Raw genomic sequence first — 25,443 nt, forward strand, 5'->3', positions numbered from 1 at the left:
TTTTAATGTAAAGTCCACCCAAACTGACCCACAACCCAAATAATACCAATAATTTGTCTCGATGTGGGTGGGTGGTGAGAGATTGAATGGGATCAATCCAAGTACTTGATCAACCAGACCCTACTGATACCAGGAATAATCTACTTGAGGACAGATCTAGAAGAGAACATGTCATCTACAGTGTCTAGCTGAAATAATCAAGGATCTACAGCCCATTTGATACTTGCCTCTCTGTGACCTTGGGTGGTCCTTATTTCAATATGGCCTCCTAAATGTAAATAGCTGCTCACCAGCAAAAACAGATCATGCAACAGACACACAAATACATATAGACCCAGATGCAAACAGTGTCCTCACATGTACTCAGAAATCACAAATACAGCACCTAATAATGTCAGCCACAACATCAACGGTTCATTCACCTGGTCACTTTCCAAAATGATATATACAAACTGTCAGCAATGCCCTTCTGCATTCCACATAGGACAAACAAACCAGTACCTACATAAACGACTAAAAGAGCACAAATCTGACATCAGAAATGGTAATATTCAGAAGGGGAACATGTCATCCTACTAGGTTGCTCTGCTTCTCCCCTTAAGGTGGTCATCCTTGAACTAAGGAACTTGAAAGAGAAGCTACAGCAAGAATCTGCTGAATTGCAAGTCATCAAGAAGTTCACTTCTATTCATTTAGATCTTAATAAGGACAGTGGTTTTCTGTCCCACTACAAAGGTTGATTTATTCAGCACTGCTAAATTTATTGCATTATCCTCAATTACTACAACTGTAAAGAGTCAATGTGTTTATTTTGTATGCATTCAGAGTCCAATTGAATGAGAAGGTAGCTGGTTCTTCTGAACTGAGAGAACTGGTGAGGGGTCCTGGAAATAAGGAGCAGTGCAAGAGAAACTAGGAGGGCAGAACAGGGTGCTGAGAAAGCAGGTAAAGTGGGGGCAGAGGGATGCAGATCAAAAAGCCCATCTATACAAGACAATGAAAAAACAAAGCTTGCAAGCATTTGGTCCATGGAAAAGCGAGTGAGCAGCATTTTTCTGCCTGTGATTTAATTTGAGCGCCCTGTAAGCCACATTGATAGGAGTATCAGTATTTTCCTGTCATGGGGCTGTAGACTGGCAGTGCAAGCAAATATCAGATTGTTGAGTGTTTTGTCCTTTCTCTGAAGACTTGTTGGTTTTTTGTTCAGCTTCTTCTTCCACAAGTGTTTGTTTTGGGGATACAGGCAGCAATGTGTGGGATACAATGTAGGTGTGGGAACAGCAAGGGTCCGTGGCCTTGTGAGGAATCACAACAGCAGGTGCTAGGCAAAAGGAAGAGGCAAGGAGAGGCAATGAAACAGTGTCTAAAAGATCAGCTGGCTGGCACAGCACCAGAAGGATTTGCAGATTAAAATGTGCATGTGTGTGTGTGTGGGGGGGGGTATTAGAGGAGGGGAGAATAGAATGCATTGTGTAGTGTGGAGAGTAAAGCTGGTTTATTTGTTTTTAAGACTTGTGCTCACCCCAAGAGAAGAAACCACATATCCAAGTAGAGAGGGGACAGGACAGGTGCTGTAATAGATTATGGAGGATTTCCTAAAACACAGGCAGAGAAGCAAACCAAACAAACAAACAAAACCCAGTCCCAGAGGGTGGGGTTGGGGGATTCTCTTGTGCGTGCAGAATAACTTCCCAGTGGATAACGTTGATAGAAAAGTGATTACCAGATGACTTTAGGCTTGTTTTAATGGAACCCTCCTCTCACCTGGAAGTCTCACCTGTCCCTTATTCTGGAGCATCACCACTTTACAGGACATGATGCTCTTATAGTAGCTCTGATTTCCTGAGATGTCAAACTCCCAGCTGCAGCTCTGTGAAGAACTGAGTATATTCCAGGCATGTCAGAAGAGCTGGGAAGGCGTTACCAGAATCTGGAGTCTGCAAGCAGAATAAAGAGGGGAAATGCAGAAGGCCATTTCCTTTCTCTGCTCATAATTCAGGAGGGGGACCTGTGGCAGATCCCATTCTGTGCATACAGAAAGTTCTCGGGTTCAATATCTGGCATCTTCAGGGAAAACTCCACAGGTGAAATCCCTAGAAAGCTGCAGCTAATATCAAGCAAGATGGACTAATGTTCTCATTCCTTGCAAGGCGGTTTCGTAGCCTCGTCTTGCACAAAAACAGCAGGAAAAGTCCCTAGACTCAGGCAGTCCACGGACAGACTGACTTGCCCACTTCTCTCCTAGAGGTTTGTGTCCTTATTTGTGCCTTGCCTATTAATTACGTCTTATCCCACTCTAATCTTCTCTGAAAGCAGTCATGAGTGCCTGCAGGTGACCGGGTAGAAAGGAGCCCTCCCACAGTGGCTTTGCATGCCAATCTCCACCCCACAGCACTGGTGAGTCAGAGTCAGGCGGAGGGCAGTGGAGCTATTCTGCCCTTATGCTCCCGCGATAGTGATGCCCCTGGTTTGGTAATGGGGGAAGAATCATGTGCACCACCATCTTGGTCCTCAGCACCTTGGCATTTCTGCTGCGCCGACGCTTCTTCAACAAAGTCGAACCGTATGTCCTTCCTCCCTTCTTGTACTGTAGAGAAGCTAAGGTAGTAGATGGTCAGATCTCAGGGAGAGTGTCTGTAGGAAGGATGCCTGGCTCGTAGTGATATATGCCTGTTTTGTGCTTTTGTTTTGCTCTGATAATTGCTCTGTGACTACAAAGAGGAGTGATTCACAAGTTTTTAATTTAAACTTTCCTTTTTACCTCTGTATCCTGTTTGTTGAGGCTGCAGTCTTAGCCCCACTTACCGGGTGGAGTAAGCCCCAGTGCAGCTAAAATTATTCTATTTATTGTGGAGCTTCCCTGAAGGTACTTTGCACCTATTTGAAGGATCTCACTTACATGAGTAAAAGGTCCGTGAGATGTGGGAATAATTCCGCCAGAAAGGATATCTGTGTGGCTGTTATGTAACACATCTGAAACTGAATTCAGGTTCTACTGCCCTGGGGGGACTCAGTGGCAGGGGTCCTGTGGAAATTTGTCCTCAGCCCACCACACCCCGACTTTAAATGCATAGGATCAAGATCTTGAATTTCCTGGTGGGCATTCTAAACAGACTTTGGTCTGTTGGTTCAGGACTGTATTATCCATCACCTTTGGGTCCTTTTCATGAGAGTGTAGGTTATGCCTTTCATTTCATTTCAAAAACATGTGGAACAAAGAAGTTAGGAAGATACGTTAAGGTGAACAGTTTGACCGCAAAGCATCTTTACACCCTTGAACTGGTCAATAAAAAATATGATTCGGTTTTTCTTTGTTTATAAATAATGTGAATTGGACTGGGGGAGAAATAGCACCGTTTGAGCAAGGCTGGATGCGGTACTCTATGGATGAAGACACTTAATCGCCCCATACCTAAGATGGAATGTTCTGCAAGGCCTTTCCTCCTGTGCCAAAACATCAAGTAAAACCCTCCAGATCCCACTAAAGATAGCAAGGCCTTAGAGTTCTCTGTCAGACCAGAGGAACACATCCTAAAATGGGCCTCCACTTTTAAGTAGTTACCTTCCAAGATTCTTCAGCGGCTGGCAGACCTTGCCTTTTCAGTAAGAGATGGGGGTTTCTTTATTTATTTTGCCTTGTTTCAATTGTACGTATTTACTTTCAAATATGTAATCAGCCTTTCCAACGTAATTTGAGCCTCGGGTCTTCATGCCACACAGTAAGGAATAGTATATGTTGCATCCTCTTCAGGATCCCAACCACTCTGTTCTATTGCCCACTCCCAATTTTTCATTTTCGCCCCCCTCCACTGGCAGAGGAAGAGGGTGTGGGGTGTGTGGATCTCCCCAGGTGTCATCCCTGAGGGGGGTGACATCGCTGCCCCACCCCCTGGGATGCTTGTCGCCCCGCCCCCCTGGGCAGATTGCCCCGCCTCCAGGTTCACAGCATGTGACTGCTCCAGGGGCCGGATCAGCTAGCTCTGCCTCTGCCCCCCTCCCCAGTCAAATCAGTGTCTTGTGCCCACTGACATTGCTCAGTCCTCTGTTTTGGAACATTGCTCCGTTCTTTCTTTCTTTTTTACAAAAGCTTGGAATTCCTACAAGCCTGCTGATTCCGCCTTCTTCTACATAGATGGTGCCATTTTGGCTGCATGAAGATGAGATCTCAGAGAACTGGGTTTGCTATTAGTAAATCATTTTGCAAGTCAAAGGAGGGGCAGGATAGGGAAATGTGCCAATTGTTGAATTAATCTTTTCCCCCCCTCCTAGCAACCTTGTACCTAGCATCACTTAGGAATTTTAGGAATTCTAAGAAGCCAAAAAACCAGAGCAGTTTTGTAATCAATGGTTAAAATCACTGCGGTTTTGAAATGTTTGGTCCGCCATCTTGATTCAAAATGGCATCCAAACACAGGCAAAAACTGGCTCCTCAAACCATCATGCAAAATTTGGCTAAAAGCACGGCTGTTTTGAAAGGTCCAGCCCACCTTTTTGATTCAAATTGGCATTCAGTTGTCTCCAAACACTTATGAAAATCTGCTCCTTGATATCAGGAAACACCCTGCAGAATTTGTTTACGATATCTTAAGAGGTTTCCAAGTGCACGGCAAAGAAGCAATGTTTCAATATAGTAGATTTTATTTCTGTTCGCTGGGATGTATCATTACAAGATTTCAATATTTCCAGGAAAAAATAACAGATTCATTAAAAGCACATTTAAATTACATTTTCAAAGAATCCTGTAATTTATTAAGTGTGCTGGGAAGTGTAACTCAGTGAGGAATAAACTATATTTCTCAGGGATCTTTGGGGGGTGGTTAAATGTGTTTAAAATGTCTGGTGTGTATGCAGCCTAGATTGGAGCTGGGGAAGCTGTGGCCCACTAAATGTTCTTGGACTCCAACTCCCATCAGACATAGACAGCATGGCCAATTGTCAGGGATGATGGGAGTTGGAGTCCATCAAATTCTGGAAGCTTTCCTGCCTCTGTGGGCAGGATGAAGTAGCACAAAATGCTGTGTAATTTTCTTAAAATTCTCCCTTGAAGTTCTGACTTTGGTATCTTAGGTCAGCAGTCATCCTTTGAAGCACCTGACAACCAAAGTCTCTCTTGCACATTGTACAGACAGGAAGGATGTAGGAAGTGGTGTCCCCAAGGACCTATGCTTTTCAACTTGTTCATATATCACCTGGAGTTAGGGACAAGCATTGAGATAACTAAATTTGCTCAGGGCAGAACACCCCCCAAATTTTTTTTTAAATAAAACCAAAATAATTGCAAAGAGCTCCAAAAGGATCTCCCCGAACTAGAAATAAAGGTAAAGGTAAAGGGACCCCTGACCGTTAAGTCCAGTCATGGTCAACTCTGGGGTTGCGGCACTCATCTCGCTTTATTGGCCGTGTACAGCTTCCGGGTCATGTGGCCAGCATGACTAAGCCACTTCTGGCGAACCAGAGCAGTGCATGGAAACGCCATTTACCTTCCCACAGGAGTGATACCTATTTATCTAATTGCACTTTGACGTGCTTTCGAACTGCTAGGTTGGCAGGAGCAGAGACCAAACAGGGGGAGCTCACCCCGTCGCAGGGATTCGAACCGCTGACCTTCTGATCGGCAAGCCCTAGGCTCTGTGGTTTAGACCACAGCGCCAATACATTGGGGCAAAATGGTAGCCTTTCAATTCCCCCAAAGAAAGTAAGTGGTGGTGGCTTTTCTTATTGTAAAATGATATTGGGGGGTTAAGGCTACCATATCACAGCTGCATGGATGTTTTGGGTTGTTTTTCTTTTAAGTTTTGTATTTGATTGAAAGCTTTGTATCTCAATGGTCTATGTCAATATTTTGAATAATGTGTTATCCACATACTATCCGTTGGGTCATATATGCAAGATAATTGACCATTTTGTTTATAGTGAAATAAATTTTATTTATTACTTATTATTTTTTTACAAACTATTAGGACAAAATATACTTACTTGACATATACCCGAATGGGGTTTGAACTGGCAGTGATTAACCAAGACTGAGACCTTGATGTCATAGTGTATAGCTTGATTCCATATTAGGGATCATTAGGAAAAAGATTGAAGCGGAACCTATCAATGTCATAATGACATTATATAAATTTGTGGTGCAAACTACACTTGGAATACTACAGTTCTGATTGCTGAACCTCAGAAAGGATATTGTAGAGCTGGAAAAGGGTTCAGAATAGTGTGACCAAACTCATCAAGGGGCTGGAGCAATTCCCCTATGAGGAAAGGTTAAAATGTTTTAGGACTTTTGTGCATGATGCAGAAAAGGGGGATAGAGGGTTTTTCCTCCTTGTCTCATATTACAAGAACTCAGGGGCCATCCAATGAAGATGGACAATTCAAGACAGACAAAAGAAAGTGCTTCACACAACACATAGTCGAGCTATGGAATTAGATCCCACCAGATGAGATGGCCAGCAACTTAGAAGGTTTTGAAAGAGGATTAGACAAATTCATGGAAGAGAAGTCTATCAACGGCTACTAGGCAGATGCCTATATTGTACCTCCACTGGCAGAGGCAGTCTGCATCTCTGCAAAGCAGTTGATGGGCATTACAAGTGGGGACAGTGCTTCTGGACTCCTGTCCCGCTTGCAGCCATCCGATTGGCCACTGTGAGGACATGATGCTGGACTCAGTGGCCCTTAAGGATGATCCAGCCATAGGTTCTTGCTATGTTCTTAATCTGGCTTTTAGAACAGAGCAGGGCTTACTAAATTTGTTCCTGTGGGCACCATGGTGCTCATGATGTTTTCTCTTAGCGTACATGAAAGCTCTGAACCCCCACAACGCTGCCCCCTTGGTCACGAGGCTGCGAGGGTGCCTATATTTGTCTCCCTTGGAACATGTGTAGAGACGAAGGAGGAAGTTGGAAGAGTGATGTTCTTTCCCACTTCTTCTTTCAGGTTTGTGTGGGTTTTACTTGGCTGAAACACACACATTAAAAGGAAACCAGGATTAGTTGTTCTCATGCTGCTGTTTGGGTCGTCACACACAATCCTGCTCTCAGTATGGTTTGTCACATTGCCAGTGTGGTGTAGTGGTTAAGAGGGTAGATTCGTAATCTGGGGAACCGGGTTCGCGTCTCCGCTCCTCCACATGCAGCTGCTGGGTGACCTTGGGCTAGTCACACTTCTTTGAAGTCTCTCAGCCCCACTTACCTCACAGAGTGTTTGTTGTGGGGGAGGAAGGGAAAGGAGATTGTTAGCCACTTTGAGACTCCTCCGGGTAGTGATAAAGCGGGATATCAAATCCAAACTCTTCTTCTTCACTTCGAATCAGTGCATATCTTGTTGCATCCTGCTGAAATCCCACAACATTTTATACACCACAAATATTCCGGTTTGTTTGTTTGTTTCCTGCTTTTGTTGTGCTATAGCCCTCAGGATAGCAATATGTGGTAGCACTGGCATCAAAGAATGAAGCAAAGATGAATAAAACTACCAGTAATGCACTAGCAATGTATCAATAACATGTTGCGGAATATACCTGCAACAAAACACCAGTCTGGAGGTCCAGCACAGCCTACTAAGTCCAGCACAGCCTACTTAAAAAACAATAACAACCAAAGCAACATTCTGTTATTTCAGTGCACTGCGACATTGCAGAATACAACCCTGGTTACAAGGTGCCTCTGCAGAGAGTGCAGCTGTTCTCTGGAAACAAGAGTCTCTCAGCTCAGGGACATGCAAATCTATTTTTCAGCCAAGCCTGGAGTCTGGCTGAAAGTGGGTAGGTGAAATTGACATTTAAAGAGCCGTAATACCTCAGCCAATTATCATCCAAAATTGGGTATAGTTGAGCTCAGTTGCATAGATGAGATGATAGCATGTTCCCTTCAAAGGGAAATTAAGGTGCAGCCGCCATTTGTGTGCTTCACAGATTAACAAGCGAGAGGTCAATTTGGGTTTTTCAGTTTGCGTGTATCAACAAAATTGGTCAAACAGGAGGTTACAGTGGTACCTCGGGTTACATACGTTTTGGGTTACATACTCCTCTGATTCAGAAATAGTACCTCAGGTTAAGAACTTTGCTTCAGGATGAGAGCAGAAATCGCATGGTGGCAGAGCGGTGGCAGCGGGAGGCCCCATTAGCTAAAGTGGTGCTTCAGGTTAAGAAGAGTTTCAAGTTAAGAACAGACCTCCAGAATGACTTAAGTACTTAACCCAAGGTACCACTGTATCAGTATTCCTTGCAGTGTTGTGGCTAGTTAAATAGCAAAGCCCACTGAAGAAGTTGTTACTTGGAAGTACCGGGAAAGGGGAGCGTAGAGCTGTATGGTGAAGCCAAGAAAGAGGGAATTCAGTGGAGAGGAAAGGGTGGTGGAACATCTGCTTTGCATGCAAAAAGTCCCAGGTTCAATTCCTGGCATCTTCAGGTAGAGCTTGGGCGAGATGCCCTGGCTGAAACCCTGAGGAGCTACCGTCAGTCAGCATGCAGACAATACTGAGCTACATGGACTGATGGTCTGACAGTGTAAGGTGCTTCCCTATGTTCCTATATGGGCCTGTAGCTCATGAGGAGGCCTTATGTGCACTTTTCCACCCTTCTCTCTTTGTGTGAGCTTCCACAAATAGTTTGCAGGGTAGCTGTGATGGGTGTTAGCAGCAGCTAGCATTGGAACTTTATCAACTTGGATATGTGTTCACATCAGAGATTGCAGGTTGTTTCTCGTTGCTTCTTTCCCCCTTTTTATTATCTATTATTATTTATTGATTCTTTCAAAATTCTCTCTCCCCAAGAACTCAATATACATGGTGGGGTCTGGTCCAAGAGATTTGGGGAGCTTCATATTAAGCCAAATACAGTTTCTGAACAGAGCCTAGAAACCTCTGTTTTCATTCTCTCTCTTTAAAGGAATTCCTGGTCAAAGTCCAAATATATCTTGTGGGTGGCTAGAATCCAGTCCCCTGCTCCCACCAGACCAAAAAGAGAGAGGCATTTTGGGGAAATCCAGCATGATGGAAACATTTTTATTCAGAAAGCCCTTTTATGAACAGTTTCTTTTCTAATTTTAAAAGCTGGCTTATACACATATAGGTGTGTATATTAAGAAGTAATTAAACGGAGTTCAGTATGCTGTGAGTCCCCAGCAGATTCCCCCAAGACAAGGCTGCTTCCAGGCAATCTGTTCACTGAGTCTTCCTCCTGATCTGTTTTGCTGAGAGATTAGGCAACAGTAGCTATTTAATGGGCATTTACTTTCGCTTGCAGCAAAAAATGTCACCCACCCTTTAAAGTGCATTTTCTCATTGGTCATTTCCTGTTTTCCTTTTTGTATGCCGCTTTGGGAACCAGGTGGTGGAAACAGGAGTTATACATCTTGAAAATAAATAATGAACTTCCGCCAGCGTTTCAGATCCGAGTTGCCAGGCTCAATCATTAAAATGGGCCGGCAGAACATGTGCAGGCAATGTATCCAAGCCTCAGAAGCAGACCTCGGAATAGAATCTCACTGTTGCCGACACACTAATGTGTTTTCCATCTGTATGAAGCGCAGCCCGCTATCAGTCACACAGTCAAGAGGCATATTTCTGAAAGATGAGCAGGCAGCCAAGCACATCTCCTATTAAGCGAAGAGTGATGTAACATAGAGCAGTGATCCCTCTGCAACATAAATGCCTGAGCTTCTTTTGTTGCTGGTACATAACAGAAAAGCGGCAAGTAGCACTTCAGTCAAAGGAGGACTGATGAGCATCATTTCAACAAGCGGAAGGACAATTAGGGAACATCAAGATTCTCTTGTACATTTGACCCTCTTCAGATCCTGTGGTCTTTTTATATCGTGTCGGCCTTGGGTGTTTCTCATGGACTTGGCATCGGGTCTCAAATGTCTTTAATGCACACATAGAATGTCTGCAGCTACAGACATTAGAGCAGCAGCTCAAAAACAGCTGTTTAATAGCCAGGTAAAATAACTTCTGTATATCTATAAAAGCCTGCTCTCCCGGTACTGCTACACTCTTTCAACAGAAATAAAGGCAAAAGAGAGTTATTCAGAAAGGACCGGGCTAAATTCTCTGCGGCTCCTGTTGGGTTCTGTGGAATGAAGTTTGCAAGTTTGCAACCAGGGATGCAGCTGAGAGGGGTAAAAGTTGCCCCTTCACCTCAATACTAGGGTTACTAGGTACAAATCCCTGCTATGGGGTGAGCTCCCATTGCTCTGTCCGTGTTCCTGCCAACCTAGCAGTTTGAAAGCACGTCAGTGCAAGTAGATAAATAGGTATCACTGCAGTGGGAAGGTAAACAGTATTTCCGTGCGCTCTGATTTCCGTCACGGTGTTCCGTTGCACCAGAAGCAGTTTAGTCATGCTGGCCACATAACCTGGAAAGCTGTCTGTGGACAAACACCACCTCCCTCGGCCTGAAAGCGAGATGCGTGTCACAACCCCATAGTCACCTTTGACTGGACTTAACCGTCCAGGGGCCCTTTACTTTTTACCTACCTTTACTAGGGACAGCAATGAGGTTTTTCCTGTTTCCCGTTGGTGCCACCCAGGATTCTACTTTGTTTTCTTATTCTCCTTAGTGGAAGAAATCACTGCCATTCACTCTTAATGAGGAAAATTAAAGCACTGCATTGGCGGACACTTGCAATGAGGGCAAAAACTGTCCTTAACTCCTGGCATGAGACTCATATTTTCGGCTGTTGATCGTGTTATAGGAATTCTAAGGAAATATATATATATATATAGAGAGAGAGAGAGAGAGAGAGAGAATATATGTTCATAAATGTACAAGGCAAACACACATGTATAAGTATAGTGTCTGAAACAATGCAGGAGAGCAATCCTGAAGCCATTTTGACTCTCCCAAATTGACCTCAAATATTTCTCTGCAAGGAGGAAGGAAATGGAAAAAGCTTTCCAGTTGTCTTTGGACTTTAGGGGCTTACACCTGCCCCTTTGTGCATGCACACGAAAGCTCATACCAATAACTAACTTAGTTGGTCTCTAAGGTCCTACTGGAAGGATTATTATTATTATTATTTTATTTTACAGTGGTACCTCAGGATGCAAACGTGATACATACATCACAGAAGGGGTGTAACCTAAGACACACCCCCTCCGATACATCATACCTACATCACAGAAAAGGCGGTCTACATCAGAAATCTGAGTGCGTTGTTTATCTCCTCTGACAGGTTACCTGTTTAATGGTCACTTGATTGGATTGCCTGGGGAGCCTGGCTAGTCTTTTGTAATGATAAATACTTAGTTCCTGAGCCAGGTCACAGGCTCACACCCTATTCATATCTTAAATGTGCCCTTAAGACAGGATTTGTGAAGGAAAAGACAATGGGGAGACCTTTTCATTTTCCTTTGACCTTGCAGAGAAAACATTTGGTCAGTTTGGGAATCAAAAATGATTTCAGGTCGGTCTTCCTGTGCTTATCTATGTATGTGCTTGGTTGGTACACTTAAGAACATTAAACATATATCTAAGACCTCAAAATTCCTATCACAATAAGGAACCTCAGCAACAAATATTTGTGAGCACCCACCATTATAGAAGAGACTAGGAAGGATGCTGCCTTTGAAATGTCAAATCTCTTTTCTATATGAACAGTTAAGAACATATAAGGAGAACAGAACAGAACTCCTATTATAAATAACTGTTCTTGAAGTAAAGCAAGCTGGCAGACTAAATATCTACATTAGCCTCAGCACTATATCCTGTGGTAGGTGGAATGTAATAATAAAATGTCTGCTTTTGCACCATGCAGATAAAAAAAAAGCCTATTTTCAGAATGTAATCTCTTATTTGAAACTAGATAATAACCCCTCTAGTTTCTCTGCAGATCTATTAGCATTCTAGTTTATTGCCTTAAGCTGGTAGGAACACCTTAGATAAATTGATTTTAAATACGAAACCTTAGCCACCCCTTCCACTCATCTTCACAGTATCTCATCTTCTGTGCATTTTGCTTGGCAAAGAAACAAACAGCTGTATAATATGTTCAGGGACAAAATGTCAGTCAGATGTTTTGCCCCACTAGCCAAATACCTCATCACTATCCATAGAAGTGATATCTTTGTGTCCAGGGCACTTTTAGAAGGTAGGCTGGAGTCAGGTTACAGACTTTTCAACATGCTGAAGGTGATATCACAGAGGCATTGTTTGCTGTGTTCTACACACTGAATGACTCCCACTTATAACTCTGGGAAAGAGGTTTTGAAGGTTTTTGTAAGCTTCTCCCCCAAACCCTGCAAAACCTGTTTGACCGCATAGGAAATGTGTTTTTGGGGATGAATCATCTAGCAAGGGCTATGATTCTTTTATCAAACCTTGAAATCTGTTTAGAGGTTTTATTTATAATTAAGCGGCATACAAATGCTGTTAAAAATACTTTCTTGGAAAGTACCCCTACTTCTCCAGTCTTACAGTGTCTGCAAAGTTATATTTATTTGAATATTCTCTCTCTCTCTGTGCCACTTTTTGGGGCAAAAGCCTTCTTAAAGTGACTTACATAAGAAGAGAATCATAACATGACAATATCCCATTTCAATAAAATGAAATCAGTTAAAAGAGCAGTTTAAGATAACTCGCAATTCACAAACCATACCAGAATGAGGTGAGAAACCTCCAGTGTAAATATTCCACTGATGGTGAAAGGGAGTTCACCATCTCTTTCAAATAAAAAGTTTAATAATAATAATAATAATAATAATAATAATAATAATAATAATAATAAATGTGCTAGGGAGTGTTGGGAATCAAAGATAAGATTTGGTCAGCTTGACATTCAAACTCCAATTTTAGAAGGCAGCAGGGAAAATCAGCTTCTACTTGTTATCGGTTGTGTATAATCCGGAAAGCTCTCCCTTCTCCCATCCTGTTTACAATACACAGCTAATTGCCGATCATTCTGATTTGTGTGTCCCCAAGTGCATGGTAAGGAAATTTCCAAGTTCCTGGCCAGACTTAACTCTTGAGAGGTGAAAAATAGTAACTCTTCTTCCCCAAGAAACCGGAGGCCTTTCTTCTGGGCATTGTCGGCCAGAAGGTGTTAAAAAAGGATAGAACTTTTTTTATGTATGCTACAACAGCAGCAAGAATCCTTATCGCCAAGCATTGGAAGACTCAAGATTTGCCCACACTGGAGGACTGGCAGATGCAATTGATGAATTACATGGAACTAGCCGAGATGACTGCAAGGATCCGAGACTTGGGAGAAGAGGCAATGGAGGAGGACTGGAAAAAATTCAAAGACTATTTGCAAAAGTATTATATGTTATATGAATCTTAAGATGCCGTATGATTTGGAATGTTAGCCCCAGCAACGAAAGTTGACTATATATGAAATTGGATAATATTTATGAAAGAATCAAAGTTTAAATGGGTAAAAATGATAATATGTTATATTTTTAGAGTAAATGGAAAATAAGAATTTAAACTTAAACCGCAATTGAAAATACAAAGAAACACACGAAACAAGGTTATAATTTGCTGATAACTTTATTGTCAAGAATGCATTAGGTGGGAGATGCGGGGAAGTCCAATAGAAATCTGAAACAAGTTGTTGAAATGGTTGCGATTTTCTGTTTTTTTTCTTTCTTTCTGCTCTTTATGTTCTTTCTTTTTTCTGTTTTATCTGTAATTTGGAAAAAATGTAATAAAAATTATTATATATATAAAAAAGAAAAATAGTAACTCTTCCTGCAATTATTAATCTGAATGAGCATGGGGAATGGAAACCTCAGCCTGTTCTAAGCTTTGTGGATTGGCTTTTGTCACAAGCCCTGCCACTTCCCAGTTCCTATGACTTTATATTTTAATCCTCAAAAAGTTTGGATTGGTTCATATCATATCAAGGCGAAAGTGGTTGCCCTTTTTGCAGTCTTAATGCTGTATCAGTTTTTAAAAAAGGTACAACAAGACCAGCAGATGCCTCTCATGGTGCTGAAATTTACATGGCGTGTGTATAAGTTTACATATCTGGCCAACAGCAACCCCAGGTCAGAGATGACTGGGAAACCATGTGGACGTTGTGCCATTTTGGATGTCTGAAATTCCTTGATCAAAGCACTTTAGGAACATGTAAGCCTATGAAGTGCTGCTTGGTGATTCTACACAAGTGAAGCAGCGAAGAAAGAGACTCACTGCAGTCGCCCTTTGTTTGCTAAATCTGATGATATGGGCACTTTTGCTTCTTTTCTGCAATTTAATATTGCATTTCGTAAGAGTTTGTTTAAAGGAGATCATGGAAGAGATTTAGGTTTTATGAAAGAGACTGTCTAGATTGCTACAGTATGCAAAGAAAAGAACTTTATCTCTGGAGTGTCCCCACCACACTGTGGCATGTGATTGTTCCAGGTTTTTAAAGGGAAGTGCCAAAAAAGAGAAATATCTCACAATTTCCAGTAAATAGTTCTGGAGGTATTTCTCTAATTTAGCACTTCATTCTTGTATGCTTCCTATTCTAGTTGTTGCTGTTTTTTTAAAAAAAATTTTTAGAGTAGCCTGTTTTAAGGTTTTGAATCCAGGATTGTCTGTCTCCTTGATCCTTGTAAACAGAGGCTGATGAGAAGGAGAAATAGCTTTTGCAAACTGATAAAAGTGGCTGAATAACAGGGCTGGCACGAGTAATTTTGCTGCCTGAGGCAGAGGACAAGATGGTACTCTGTCTTCCATTTAACTGAAGCCAACGGAGAGGTAGGGCTTGCCCACATGTGAGCAATATGTTGCTGCAGAGACACTCATTTTACCATTGAATTTGCTTTTAGTGGTCCACACAATGTTCTCCAGTTACAAAGCCAATGTTTTCTGGTCATACCAATGGGAGCTTCAGTGTGTTGGATCAATCCTGCTGAAAATTCAAGTCCATGGCTCAAAACGAGTGGGACGGGGCTAGTGAGGGGAACGTCATGTGGATTAGGGCCAAGTACTTTGGGGCAAGGAGCTGCAAATACTCATTAAATGTTCAGCACATTTAATGGACAAGCACATCATTGACTATTCATTTAATAGTCTAGCTGTAGAATAGCATCCTACCATACCACTGGGCAACAGGCTAGCTTAAGGAGCGACAGGAAGGCATACTCAGCTCCCTTCCCCAAACCTCCTGGCTGCTGCCAGCCTCCCAGTACCTGCCACCTAAGGCACCTTGTCTCATTCTGCCTAATGCCTAATGGCAGGGCTAGGCCTGCTGAACAGGCTTGGTAAAGAACTTTCCCTTCTGTGTAGAATCAACTAGGAATTTAAAGTAGAAAAATTCTTTTTTCAAAGACAAAGAACCTTACAGTTGATAAAGCAGAGGAAGCAAAAACTCATCAGCAACTGATCATCTGGAAAAGTCCTAGTAAAAGAATGATGAGAATGGGTAGTTTTTGATTACTTCTGACATTTGAGCTGTCATAGGATTTTCCAGTTTTATATTAAACCATTCAAGGAAAGGAAACATTTCTTTGCTCTAGGATTCCCCCCACCCATTGATTTCCATATGCATTTGTCATGGACCCATAATGAGTAATTTGTGATTCCTTAATGCATAGCAACAGAGCTCATCTGTGGAGAGGAAAGGATTATTAGGCAATCTGGCACAAAGGAAAGACTGGTTTAAACGAGTTCAATTAATGCTGGTGTGATAGGGGACATCCGGCTGTGCTCTCAGCATAGCGGATGGTCATGGTGCTATCTGTTCCTCTATGAATCCAGCAGACTGTGGAGCTTGTTCCCCCCACCCCTGTCATGGACTCCTGTTATTAACATATACAGTGGTACCTCGGGTTACATACGCTTCAGGTTACAGACTCTGCTAACCTGGAAATAGTACCTCGGGTTAAGAACTTTGCTTCAGGATGAGAAATCATGCTCCAGCGGCGCAGCGGCAGCGGGAGGCCCCATTAGCTAAAGTGGTGCTTCAGGTTAAGAACAGTTTGAGGTTAAGAACAGACCTCCAGAACGAATTAAGTTCTTAACCCAAGGTACCACTGTACTGCTATTTTTCTTTCTGGGATCTTAACATGTGGGTCACAACTCACTTACCTAGAAATATATTTTGCCCCTTCTGAACCCCTGCCTCAAAAAAAATTCTGGTGCTGCCACTGGCCATGTTTCTGTCACGAAACAAACCAGTCTTGTTGTGTGCAAACAGCATTTGAGGCCTCAAGAGGTCAGTAGTGGCCAGCTAAAGGACCCCTGACCATTAGGTCCAGTTGTGGCCAACTCTGGGGTTGCGGCGCTCATCTCGCTTTATTGGCCAAGGAAGCCAGCATACAGCTTCTGGGTCATGTGGCCAGCATGACTAAGCCGCTTCTGGCGAACCAGAGCAGCGCACGGAAACGCTGTTTACCTTCCCGCCAGATTTATCTACTTATCTACTTGCATTTTGACGTGCGACCTAGCAGTTCAAAAGCGGCCAGCTACCCAATTATTATAGAACATAAGTCGGCAAACTAAGGCCCGCGGGCCAGATCAGACCCAATGGCCTTCTATATCCGGCCAGCAGACGGTCCGGGAATCACCGCATGGATCGCCAGCGTGCGCGTTCTTTTCCTCTCCCTCCCCCTCACACGGCGGCGGCAGCAGAGCCTCCTCCCTCCCTCCTCCTGGCTTCTCCCTGCCCTGCCTAGAGGAGGAAGGGGGCTGGGCTTTGTTGCTGCCAGCCCCTCTCTGGAGCCCTTTAGCAAGCTGCTCATCGTCCCCACTGCCGCCGCTAGCCCCTGTGGCTTGCAAGACACAGGAGCCACGGTTGGCTGACCGCCCTTCTCAAGTGGCCGCCATTTAAAGCAGCCCCTCTTCAGAGCCCTTTTACGTGCTGCTCATCGTCCCTCCACCACCGTTCTTTTTTTTCTTTTCAAAATATAGTCCAGCCCCCCACAAGGTGTAAGGGACTGTGGACTGGCCCCCTGCTGAAAAAGTTTGAAGGGAATTACTTTGAAGGGAATTAATCTCTTCTGCACATGGTCTTATGCCCACATGAAGAAACCATGCTGGTTCTTTAACTCGCTTACTTACTATAGGTTACTTATTCAGTTACTAGACGACAGCTACTGTACAAATCTGTTTGCAGCAGCTCGTCACTGGAAGTGGGCTGGTAGATTTCCAAGGTAATGCTTTACATATAGGCCAAGTTCTCATATAAGGTTCTCATATTACTGTGATCTGTGTCAGTTCACCTGGAAGAATCACCTCCTCTGGTCTCTGGTTTGAGATCCAATTCTCACATTTAGAATCCCGCTCCATCCTCAAGAATGTGTTGAAAGAATGGGGGAAGGTACATCTGATGAGGAACATGCCATTGTGATTCAGGATGGTACACAGAATGTTAAATCCTTTCAAGTACGTGCCATGGAGACCAGGCACTTACTGGGGTTCAAGGAGGCTATTAAGTGGCCCTGAAAGAGCCAGTGACTCCATCTTGGCTCTAGCTTTATAAGGAGACCAATTAGGCTGGAGGTGGTGCATACTGTCTCTGGTCCTGCATCAGGTAAGAGTGCAACACCTGTCCACTCCGGACTTCCTTGTCAAATGGCTTACTATGAAGCTGGCTGTGGCTCTTAGAGATGCAAAATGGCCATTTGGAGAGCTAGAATGAGCAAATAGCTCCTGGGATTTAACTTGACGTTTCAGTTTTGTCCAGTGCTCAGTTTATATTTAATTTTTGGCACTCTTGTTTCCCATATAGTAAGCCACAGAGGGAGCATCCCTATGGGCTTGTGTTATCTTTCACAATTAAAACAGACGATTTGGCACTGACTTCAGTGGGATATGAGTTGCACTCAGATTCTCATTTACAGTGGGATAAGGTGGGGGTTGCCATCTGGTCCCCAACCTGAAGAAAGGGTCTTCTGCTTCTAGTTGCTGCCTTGGAAGATGTATCTGAGTGAGCTGAGGCTCTTTTGCTTTCTGTCTTTCAGGGAAGGAACAGAAGGAAGCAAGCAGGAGGTTGGATCAGATCCCCCTGCAAGGTAATGAAGGATGCTTTTATGCAAATCTCTCTTTCATTTCGGGGAGCTTTGCACAGTTGAAGTTCCTGGTGGATTATAGTCATAATCAGTTTTAATGCAGCCAATTCTACTCTCTTTAGTTCCATGGTCTTGGTTAAAGATGGATGGGGCAATCCAAAATACACACAACTTTGTGGGAGGATGAACTGGGTGGGGGTGTAACTTGAAAAAAGAGACATTGCACATACTTTTGTAAACAAAGAAATCTTTAATAAAAATACTTTTTAAAAAAGAAAAGAACATCACTTCCCCCTCCGTCCACTAAATGTCCAGGTGAGCAAAAGTTCCCCCTGGCAGGATCCATGTTAGCAGCTGCAAGAGGAAGGTGTTGGAACGAGTTGTTCCAGGGGCAGGGAGTGGAAGGAGCTAAGATCCACTGGTTTCACTGCTGTCACATGATGGCATCAGGCCTGATCTTGCCATTATTGCTGAACCAGCTCCAGGTTAGTACAGTAATCTTCTTGGCCCTCCATTCTGCCCTGGCCACTGTGTGCCCACCATTTTGGACAGGGGTTCATACAAGGCCATACATTACTCACACAGAATTGGCTAAAGGATTGCAACTGGAAGGTTTCGTCTTACAAGGTGAGGATGATGTTCTGTAATGACTGTAAGCTACACAGTGTTTTGTTTTTTGTTGTGTACAGGGAAACCAGAAATTAATCTCTGGTTCCTGTGCGAGTCAAACTGATCAGAGATGAGTGGAAGAGAAAGAATAAGTACCAACACCAGCTGATGGAAAATTCACTGCCTTTTTGTAATACAATGGTAAGTGCGTTGTAGATATAGGGGCAGGGGAGAAGAGGGCCTCCAGAATGGGGTCAGAGTCCAACGAGTCTTGAAATTAAATACGGACTGATAAGTAGGGCTGCCATATGTCTGGGTTTCCCCTGAAACGTGCGAAAATTGGGCTTTGTGAATGGTGTCTTGGCGGATTTTTGCTAAATTGGCAAAATGTCTGGGAATTCCCAGGTGTATGGCAAGTGGGGTGATGTTTAACAAACAAAAAAGCCGAACAACTTTGTCCGCATTTTCAGTTTTTGAGGTTTGGTTTTTGCTGCCCAACTCTCCATGGAACTCTGAGTCCCCTTAAGCAATAAGTAGCAATGCATTTCTGCTTCAATCCAATAATTCCACTCTGTTTTCAAAGACCATAGGAGCACAGGATGCTGCCTTATCCTGAGTCAGACCAACAGGCCATCTAGTTCAGTGTTGTTGACACTGATTACCAGTAGCTCTCCAGCATTTTACACAGGCCACTTTCCCAGTTCTACCTGCAGAAGCCGGGGATTCAAACAGGAATCATATGCATGCAGAACAGATGCTCTACAGCTGAGCCCTCCTAGAGAGTCTAGAAATCAGTGGATGGATACTAGTCTAATTGAGAAAAAGTCTAGCCATTACATCTTTATAAAGTGAGAGATCACTTATTTTGTTTTTACTTAGGCTGCAGTCCTGTACATATTTAGGAGTAAGTCCTGTTGAACAGAATTGGATTAACTTGTTTAGCATTGCACTGCTGTGCATTTAGGGTCACACAAGCAACAAGTATTTAAAAAAAATAGCCATGTTGGACCACTTGACAAAGCATTAGCAGCAGTAGCAGCTATATTTGGTTGCTAGTATCGCAGCAAATTTCTGGAGCCCATTATTCCTCCACTGCCCATTCTAATACAGTGGTACCTTGGTTTACGAACTTAATCCGTTCTGGAAGTCTGTTCTTAAACCAAAGCCATTCTTAAACTGAGTCACACTTTCCCTAATTAGGCCTCCCACCACCGGTGCCCTTCCACCATTTGGCTTCCATTCGTAGACCAAGGTAAAGTTCACTAACCGGAACACTACTTCCGGTTTTGCAGAGTTTGTAAACCTAATAGTTCATAAACAGGACTGCTCTTAAACCGAGGTACCACTGTAGCTTAAACCGGATGAAGCTCTGACTAGGCCAGGCTCTGTAGGGAAAGGGTACTGCTCAAAATGATTCTGTGTCACAGTCTGCACAGGCCTTTGTCGTGCCCTCACATTTTGCTTCGCCTTTCAGGTTCACTCAGTCACCTCCCTGCTCAGGTCAAAAAGCGCAGGTGATGCCAAAGCCTCAGCTTGCCTACAGGAATGTTTAATGTCAAGCAAGTTACAGAAGTCCGGAATGGTGGGCTGGAGGAAGAAATGTTGAAGGCAGCCGGCTCTGTTTTAATAACTCCCTGTAACCAAGGTGGCGGGCCACCTTTTCGAGCAAGTTTTGGGAAAGAGGAAATGAGGTCACCTTGGAAAACATGGTGGCTGAGAGGATATGGCACACAGCCTGGTAAAAGAAGTCACCTCCATGGTATCAGAAGCCACATGAAAGTCTTTGGGAGTGATGTTATCTCAAAGCAGTGAGAAGAGGCACCTGGAGGAAGGTTTCTCCATTCCCTGAATTCAGGGAGCTACACGCTGTGTACAAAAATGTTAATACCATTTCCCTCAATGGTATTTTTTTCAATAACTCTTTCGTTATTGGATCAGAACAGTAATAGCTAATTGATCACACAAAAGGTTTGACAAACTGGGTGAAGTGTAGGTTGCACCCCACAGTATGATCACATGCTTTTGACAAAATGAAGTTATTCCAAATTTAGGCCTAAAGCATGGTTCGGTCTTACATGCATGAGCACGGATGGATTCTCAAGATTGCACATTCCCAATGTACCCCCTCTCCCTCTCTCCTTGTACAGTACATGACAATTCTCTTCCTCCTTTCTTGGTTTGGGCACAAAATGCTAAGGTAAACTATGGTTTGGTCTTACACCTAGGTTCTCCATATCTTTCTTGTTTGGCTCTGAAACTCAGCTTCCATATATATAGGAATGATACTTGATAATTACCTACAGAGATTAGCATTGCTCATCATGTTCAAAGTATTGGTATGAGTCCTGTAAGTATTTAAACAGCAGTCACAGGTGTAAACCTGGCTTTGCAGTTTTCAAAGCACACATACAGTTCAGCAAGTCAACTCCTGGATCATCTTCTATTTCCCCCCATATCTTCAGGTAGCCTGTCCAAACAAATTTTAAAGCAGCAATTGTGGGCCCGTTTGTTCCTCACAACAGTAGCTGGCAGGATGCTTTAAACAGTGGGAGTGCACCCTCTTCATCATCCTTATGCTTTGCTCACCACAAAGGAGGATTTTGTGCAGCACTACAGAAAGAGTGAATGAGATGAGAGTTCGGATTTCTTATTCTGGATTTGGAAATGCAACATGAAGAACAAGAGAAAAAACACCCATTCAGCTCCCATGCTGAGGTTTCTACCGGCAGGCATACTGCAAGACATCTGGGGTTGCTCCGGAACCTGAGATGCTTGGTGGGAGTGAAATGAACTGAGTAGCTTGGTATTGTACTCTTGTCTAAACTGTCGGCTTTCTAGGGGAGATTGACCTTGGTGTAACAGTACAAATTGTGAACAGCATCGAAGGCAACTTCAAGAAGTGACTGATAGAAGTTTACCTTTGAGTTTCCTTCCGTGAGCTTCCCCAACTTCTCCTTTAACTCTGGGCTTAGATTTTTTTGTTTGTTTGTAATGACTACAAAGTTCTTTTAATCAGATTTCCTTGTCCCTCCTGGAGCATTTAATTAAGTCTTTACAACCCCCTGCTCCATACTCCTAATGATGTTTTTCGGTCCGGAAATAATGTCTCTCATCAAGGGGGAGCAAAGTCGCTACTCTGTTGGGGCCTTTTCCATTTTTGCAGCTGATTACAACCCAAAAAAGGAGGACACAGAAGGCACACCTAATTAGAAATAGATTGGGTGAAGGAGCCAGAAAGGCAATTGCAGGCTTTGAGGAAAGGCTATGCAAATGAGGGAGTAGAAGGCTGAGCTGTGAAGGCCGGACAAAGAAGTTTTATTTACATGCTGCAACAGGGTCTTTTCAAGCTTGTAGACTGGCACCCTGTGGCATCTTCTCTTATGTGGCTTTTCCCCACCTCTCCATAGGTTGTAGCTCTCTCACACTTTTATCTGCCTCATTGATATCACACACACACAAAATGCAGATTAATAACATGGAAAAAACATTATACAAATTAAGTAAAAGTGCACGAGTTTAATCTTGGCTATAGGTAAGAAATCTGCTTTATATTGATCACTTCTGGTGAGATAGCTCCAAGGCATTTTCTTAGAATAAGCTTCCTTATATAATCAGTTTGTTGATCAATTCTTTGTTGATAAATGTTTTGTTTGGATTTTTGAGCAGAGTTAGTTTTAAAATCAAACTACAACCTGATGTGAACTAATCAATAGTGGTAATAAAAATATAGCTGTCAACTAAAATATCGATTGCCTATAACAGGCGTAAATCTACAACACTATCAATAGAACATGGCGAATTGTCAAAATGGCAAAGAAAACAGAATACCTGTATATAATGATAGGCAGCTTTGATAAATCTTGACTTCATGTACTGACGGCATGAAAATGAGTTCAATTTGTTAACAAACCGTATATAAGGGTTTTCCGTTGTCTCCTTCATAAACTTGTATTTGTAATGTTGTATAATCAGTGTCTTTTTCTTCTTTTGTACTCCTGCATTTGAAAGAGTGACTAAAAAGAGACATGAAAAAGGAGCAAAACATCTGATATTGCTCCAGAATTTTACATCAATTAAAAATTCATATAGACCAAAGGGGTGCTGTTTGAATCATAATTTATTTAATCCGTCTTTGTGGATTAATTTATTAATCTGGTTGTGGGACTGACTTGCTTGGTCAACTGAATAGCAGGAAAAGCCAGTCATATATGCTGGGTCTCCTCCACATGCAGTACTCCTTTAGAAGATAAATATCCCAAGACTTGGAAAAAGGCAGTTCTCTGCTCAGAGATTTCCATGGAAGTTGATCCTCTGGGAATTCTGCCCTGCGTTATTTTGTCCAGCTGTAGCCAGAGGCTGAGCTAATATTGGGTGGATTTGTAGATGAGAAGTATGTGATTAAGGGTTTCTGGCCCACCCTGAGCACTTACTGTCTGGGCTAAGATTTGTGGTCATCCCAGAAGGCCTTTCATGGGTGGGAATGGGAAACAGTTCCATAATGTTATATTTCCACCACTCCCGTCAGCCAAAACCACAGGCAGTTTCATGAGAAAAACGAAATTGATTTGGATGGGCCTGTAGGCCTCAGATGAGAAGCTCTTGCCATTACTCCATGTTCTCCTCAAGGGCCCTCTTTTGACACCCATTGGGCCTGTGTGGAATTCAGAAGACTTCAGTGAACTACTCCTAAACAAATAGACCATAGCTACTAAGCATTCCACCACCACCTCAGAGGTCATTCTGGGATCAAATCAAAAACTGGGATGGCTTCTCTAAATCAGGGACATCCCTGGAAAATAGGGACACTTGGAAGGTCTGCCAAAATGCACTATATCAAGGGGAATTGCTCTACAATAGTGTGTATGTATGTATATTTGACAAAATAGAATCCATTAGATGTGCATGTTGGAAGAACTTTGCACTAAAAGGCTGCTGAATTTACAAGAGGACTTGTTTAATTTTTAAAATAGGCAAACTGATGTTTAGAACTTTAAACTTAAGATTGGAAAAACGAGAAACTGAAATGGAGATATTTACTTCTCTCAATCTGCACTGCTTTCCTGGTGCTGGAGCACTCCGGGTGAGTAATGAGTATTAGATTGCCCTTCATCACTAATTAGAATTATTCCATAATATATTTAGATCAGGACATGTACACAGTCTCCAAGACCAACATCTCTAGTCATCAATGCAGGAAATACCTTCACAGTTCAACTTCATTCTCGAACCCTAGCATGTTAATAAATCATCATCATCTACATATATTGCCCTTCACCTGAGGATCACAGGGACCACCACTACACATAACATTGTGTATCAAAAGACTATTCCAAATACATTGTCAGTGGAACTGTGTGCCTATTTACTCACAAATAAGTCCTAATGATTTACTCCCTTGTAAGTGTAGATAGGATTGCAGCCTGTGGTTTCCTTAGAGACAGTGCTGCTTACTTTAATTAGCATATGCTTCTCCACAGCTTTCAGACTAAAATGTAAATATTCAACCATTATTTAACAACTTGGAAAGTAAATAGGTAGGGAATCAGCATCCTGGGCTGTACGTTGCAAAAGCAGAAGCCAGCACAAAAATTCCCACTAGTGGGGCTTTCCTCCCCTCTCCTCCCCCTACATCGCCTCACGCTCTCCCCAATTCTGCTCTGGAGGGTTGGGAGAACCCACAGAATGGTGCACCGGGGACTAAGAAGAGGGGAGTTTGTTCCATTGGGAAAGCAGAAATGCTTGCACCAATGGAACAATCTCATTAGTCCTGTGTTGAATACAGCCCATTCAGAATGGCTGACTTTTTAAAAATCCCCACTGAGAAGAACAGCCTTTCTTTTTCAAAAGGATAATTTCTGAAGGTGGGGTTTTGCCTTGACCAATTGGGCTAGTCATGGCACCTGCAGATTTGGCAGGCTGTTTAAATTATCTTGACTAGCCAGCCTTTCTAATGAATATTATGTATTATTTTAATGGTACTCTAGGTTTTATTGTAGTTGCCTGTTGTCATACACCACCTTGATAGTTTATATCAGGATGGGGACTGTCAACCAACGAACCAACCAATTGTGCTGGTTGCTTCATCCTGCGCTGAATGTTTTGTTGTGCTCATTTAGCCGTCCCAGCTGGCCGTATTCAAAAGACAGAGGCTAACTCTCTATCCTTTGCACTTGACTCTCAATAAAAGTTGCAACAAAGCTTCAAAAGCTTATCTTTGCTTTTTGCAACTCCATGACACCCTGGGCCAACGAAAGGCAGCCACTGATTGGAGGCCTTGTGTGTTGTTGGCTCTGATGTATGAACAATCTCCTGGAGAGAAAATAAATGCAAAAGGAGAGAGAAAAAAGGAATGCTTACAGGCCTAGAATTTAGTGTAAAGTTCTGATATTTAAACCCATCTGGCCCCATGAATCCAAACGTGGGGGTTGGGGTGGGATTTTGAGAGATAATTAATAGTGTGCACAAGATTTCCATTTGGGAAAGAGGCAGAGCTGCGAAAGAGATTAAATTCACCCCTGGTGGAAAGCCCGCTGAAATGACACCCGGACCGTGACTGGCCCCAAACATTTTAACTATCCCATTTAATGCTATTCATGCTCTAGTGGAGATGAAAATGTTTATACTAAATGAGAAACTCTAAATGCTTTGCAAATATAATAGAGTGTGAGGTTTATATGTGTTCTCATTTATGGGGATGGCTGGAGAGACACAGCCCTGGGCCTCGGCAGCCGCTAACTATTTTCCTCAGTTCCCGTAAAAAGTAAAGTGGCTTTGAAATACAAGTGGTCAGTACTTATACGGAACCCAAAGCCTCTGAGGGAAAGGCTGCTGCTGAAGTCTGGCAAGACTAGAAAAACTGGAAAGGAAGTGACTTCTGAGGAGGGTGGAGGG

At 42.9% G+C, this 25,443-nt stretch overlaps 1 long non-coding RNA gene across 1 annotated transcript; it reads left to right on the forward strand.

Annotated features, from left to right (window-relative positions):
• Nucleotides 1-2,417: 2,417 nt before the first annotated feature.
• LOC309521960 lies at nt 2,418-22,647 on the forward strand. The gene is made up of 4 exons (XR_014214800.1): nt 2,418-2,563; nt 17,896-17,946; nt 18,633-18,753; nt 20,027-22,647. It is a non-coding gene; the product is annotated as an uncharacterized lncRNA (long non-coding RNA).
• The last annotated feature ends 2,796 nt before the right edge of the window (nt 22,648-25,443 follow it).

The sequence above is a fragment of the Podarcis vaucheri genome, assembly GCF_965113315.1.
Source record: "Podarcis vaucheri genome assembly, chromosome: 2".
Classification (NCBI taxonomy): domain Eukaryota; kingdom Metazoa; phylum Chordata; class Lepidosauria; order Squamata; family Lacertidae; genus Podarcis; species Podarcis vaucheri.